Below are 4,353 nucleotides of genomic sequence, written 5' to 3'. Positions count from 1 at the left end.
TGGGCTGCCTGCGGACAGAGAGAAAGAGAGAGTGAGCCCTCCTGGGCTGCAGGGGAGTGAGCCCGCCTGGGGTGGCAGGAACAGTGAGCCCGCCTGGGCTGCGGCAGGAACAGTGAGCCCGCCTGGGCTGCAGGGGAAGTGAGAGAACGGGGAGAGTGAGCTCACTTGATTTGCCATAGAGATCGAAAGCCCCCTTTTTCTGCCAAAGAGATAGTGCTGCCAGAGAGAGAGAGAAGCGACAATTAGAGCTGATGGACTCCACCACCAGTAGTTGCAAGAGCTTACCTATAAGCTGAGCGAGCGCTGAGCAGCGAGCACGGATTGAAGGTCTGGACAGATGTAGGAGGAGTGGGCTTCCGAAGACCAGCGACCGAGCTGTTGGAGAGATGCCTCAGGAACACCCTGGACGGCTGCGGAGGTAGCTGCCCCAATCCGAAACTAATGTCTGGAGTATTGGAGAGGGGAAAGGCCAGCTAGAGCCAGGGATTTCCTAAGGAATCTGATGAACCATGCTGCAGTCATGGGGGAGCCGTCGGGAGTGAGAAACGAGGGGCCAATGAAGGGGCGGAGCTTATGGCGTTTGTCAGCAAATTAAATCATGGCTAGGAAGTGACAAAACGGGCCGCCGAGACAGGCTATGGAGATGTCGGCAGGGCCTTTGCCCTTGGAATGTTTGAGATGGAGGTCAAAGTGATCGGGAACAAAACCAAGTCGTCGGGCATCAGATCTACTGACGGGTTGAAGAAGCCCTGAGATGTGAACTCGCCTACCCTAAGGAGTCCGTAGAAGGCCAAGAGAAAACGCTTGACAGGAGTGCTTTAAGGTACGAAGAAAAGGGGGACGACCTCTGGGTTAAAAGAAGGCTCTTAAGAAAAGTGATGGATTTTCTGCCATCGAGCTGGGGAGGAGAGTGCTTAGCCATGCCCTTCAGGAGGGGCTTAATGGCATGGTTAGAGAACAGACTTGGGCATGAGCCCAAATTATAGAGTTTTGCATGGAAGTTAAAGCCAGCTAGGAGGGATCGAATATAAGGGAGCTTGAAACGTCGCTGGTCAAAGCTATGCAGGAGAGCCTAAATAAACTATTCAATGTAAAACGTGTTTTCGTCCTTTACAAAAGGGGAAAATTCAAAGCAAAGGTTAGCAACCATTGACATGGATGCAAAACACGAGCCGCTGAAAGACAAAGTAGAGCCAGCAGATCAGCTGCTACACGAAAGTACCCATTTACTTATTCAAGTATTAACAGCTCCGAGTGGCTAAAATCTTTTAAAAACAATATTTCATTGATCCGGGATGAAAGTAGCTGTGTGAGGTGCGCCCAGACACAATGAGAGATGACTGCTGTCACACTGCCTTGGGAGCGGCTGATTGAGAATACGGTGGCGTCGGTTTGAAAAACAACTAATAACAAAATCTATCATGCGGCACGATACTCTGCAAATGTCCCGCAGATCAGTGTGGCCTTGTGCAAGAGGCAGAAGCGTCACAACATTCGAGCAGCTGCCAGCAGTAAAGATTAAAGCCCTGTCTAACGGGGCAGCAGCAGGGCGTGAGGCAGTGCCAAGGAGCATAGCAGAGCAGGGCAGGGCACTGCAGAGCAGAGCAGGGCACAGCAGAGCAGGGCAGGGCACTGCAGATCAGGGCACACAGCGCAGAACCGGGCACAGCAGAGCAGGGCACGGGAGAACAGAGCAGAGCCGGCTACAGCAGGGCACTGCAGAGCACAGCAGAGCAGGGCACCGCAGGGTACAGCAGGGCACTGCAGAGCAGGGCACTGCAGAGCTGGGCACACAGCGCAGAACCGGGCAGAGCAGAACCGGGCAGAGCAGGGTACAGCAGAGCACAGCAGGGCAGGGCACAGCAGAGCAGGGCTCAGCAGAGCAGAGCACAGCAGAGCAGGGCACAGCAGGGCTCAGCAGAGCAGAGCAGAGAACAGCAGGGTACAGCAGAGCACAGCAGAGCAGAGCAGGGCAGAGCATAGCATAGCAGGGTACGGCAAAGCACGGGAGAGCACAGCAGGGTACAGCAGAGCACAGCAGAGCAGGGCACAGCAGAGCAGAGCACTGGAGACCAAAGCAGAGCAGAGCACAGCAGAGCAGGGTACAGCAGAGAAGGGCAGGTATGTGAGCGCAGTCACTCGCTGTGATGGCTACTGCTGTGGTTATGTTCAGCTGTAACAGTTTATGCTGCTCCAGAACACGGCAGCTTTAATGCTGCATTGCAGCAGCCGTCGCTTTGCATCGAGCTGTTGCATGTCATGAACACTAAAACAAATGTGCTGCAGCCATAATCCTAACAACGCCAACAGCAGCCCCAGTGACAGCCATTTCATCTCAAGGCTGCACTCACAATCGCAGCTAGCTGTTCGAGGAGCTCCTCTATACATTTGAATGCAGTGGTGGAGCTGTGTACATGTCGCCACGCTGAAGGACTCTTTATGTGGTCTGCAACATATCCGCATACCAAACGTATTGTGTCACAGCACAGCCCTGACTTCCCTTGTGGGAAATGCAATGTGAAGACCGTTTAAGGTAATGAGAACATTTCCTCCAATTGTAAAGTTCTGCCTTCCAGACAGCAAGAGAAAAATACGCCTGCATTTCTCACTTAATACACACACGACTGTTTTCACATCAGAGTCAACATCATAGTCAGTTCCATAATTATCGATATTCCGGTCATCTTTTCTCTTCCTGGTCTGATTTAGTCAATATCATTAAAAGTTAATACTCTATCATAGTTGAGCTGCAACACTTATGAAACATGGTGTCACCAACATCTTTACATGCTGATCATGTGTTAACAACGCCTTACCCAACAGTTTGGTCAGTTCTTGGCTGCAACATCATTTCGACTAAGAAATAAATGGTCCTTGTTAGCAAGACATCATGGTGGTGCCTCTTTGATCATTCAAAGAGGCACCACTGAGGATGCTGGTAACAGAGCTGAACTTTGACTTAAGTGCAAACATCTGTTGATTATACTGCTACGCCCAACGTAGGGCTCGAACTCACGACCCTGAGATTACCAGTCTCATGCTCTACCGACTGAGCTAGCCGGGCTGTTACCTGTACGGTGATCAGCTGGGGGAGCGGAGGGGGCTGGCTTAACGGAATGGAGGGACAGAGGGCGCTACTGTGGCCGACGGCCTAGCATGGGGAAGCAAACAGGGAGACCGGAGTCCCGCCCGCATCTTACCCTGTGATGAGCCGGGGCGAGCTTCGGTGAGGGAAAACGCACCCTGGAGAAGTTGAGAAGCCTGTTGATTCGGCTGCTCCGAAGAAGTCGGAGGGGGGCTGTGCAGCTAGCTGGGGCTGCGCGGCTAGCTGCTGCGGCGGGCAGGAGGTGTGTGGAGAGCTGCGATGGATTGTTGCAATATATCCATGGAGGAGATGAGAGCTGCCGTGAGCTGCTGGGCGTCCAGGGGAGGCAGAGCTGAAGACAGATCGGGAAGCGAGGAGGGTGGGGGGGCAGAAGTCGAAGCCAGCGGAGAACCAACCGGGGCGGAATAATCCGAGCGGCTCGCGGCTGAGGTGGGCCCCGAAGCTGGAGCGGAGGAACCGCAGGGCGGGGACGGCCTCGGCTTCGCTTAGCCGGAGATCGCTTCTTGGACCTTACCAGGTGTGGGTGGGGAAGGAGTGGATGAATTGCCGGTTTGGAGAAGCTCTGCCAAAGAAGCGAGCTGATCGGAGCCGAGGCCATCGGCTGGGCGGATGCTCTTGGACCGGAGAACAGATGCTGCGACGAAAGGGAGCGGGTAAAGCAGGTTTGGAAATGCCAGACTGACGGCTCGGAGGCCTCTGAGCGGCGTCAGAATCCGAGTCAGACATGATAATACTGTGGGGTTGACCAACAAGCGAGAGCTAATGCATGCAGCTTGCCGATGAACCGGTAAAGCCCCATGCAGGAGCGCCTTATATGTGGATCTGGATGGTTGATGAGCGATTACCAACACCTGGAGGTTGATGAGCGATTGCCAACACCTGGTGAGTCTACCATGTTGAATTTGCGGCTAGCCTTCATTTTGAATTCAATAGTCTCTTGGCTGCATTAACCTCATGAAGAGGGTGGTCAAACTTTCTCCTTAACTCCTCCACAAAAGAGGTGAAAGGAAAAGAGTCAATTGAGTGAAATCGGAAAAAAAGCTAGTGCCCAGTCCAGCGCTTTGTCCTTAAGCAATCTAATGATGTATGAAATCTTGTAGGAGTCGGTGGAAAAGGAGCGCGGGGAACGAGAGAAAGCTAATGAGCACTGAAGTAAAAAACCTCAACCCTTGCTGATGTCACCTGAGAAGTGATCCAGGGTGGGAATGCAAGCATCACGGAAGACTGGCTCAGTTGGAACGCCATGG

The 4,353-nt window shown here is 53.1% G+C and overlaps 1 non-coding gene across 1 annotated transcript; it reads right to left on the bottom strand.

Annotated features, from left to right (window-relative positions):
• Positions 1-2,991: 2,991 nt before the first annotated feature.
• On the bottom strand, positions 2,992-3,064 carry trnat-ggu (transfer RNA threonine (anticodon GGU)). Its single transcript has one exon. It is a non-coding gene; the product is annotated as a tRNA-Thr (tRNA).
• Positions 3,065-4,353: the final 1,289 nt, after the last annotated feature.

Source organism: Odontesthes bonariensis, chromosome 24 (assembly GCF_027942865.1).
Source record: "Odontesthes bonariensis isolate fOdoBon6 chromosome 24, fOdoBon6.hap1, whole genome shotgun sequence".
Classification (NCBI taxonomy): domain Eukaryota; kingdom Metazoa; phylum Chordata; class Actinopteri; order Atheriniformes; family Atherinopsidae; genus Odontesthes; species Odontesthes bonariensis.
The sequence above is the reverse complement of the archived record's forward strand: the minus strand, read 5'-3'. Positions and strand labels throughout refer to the sequence as shown.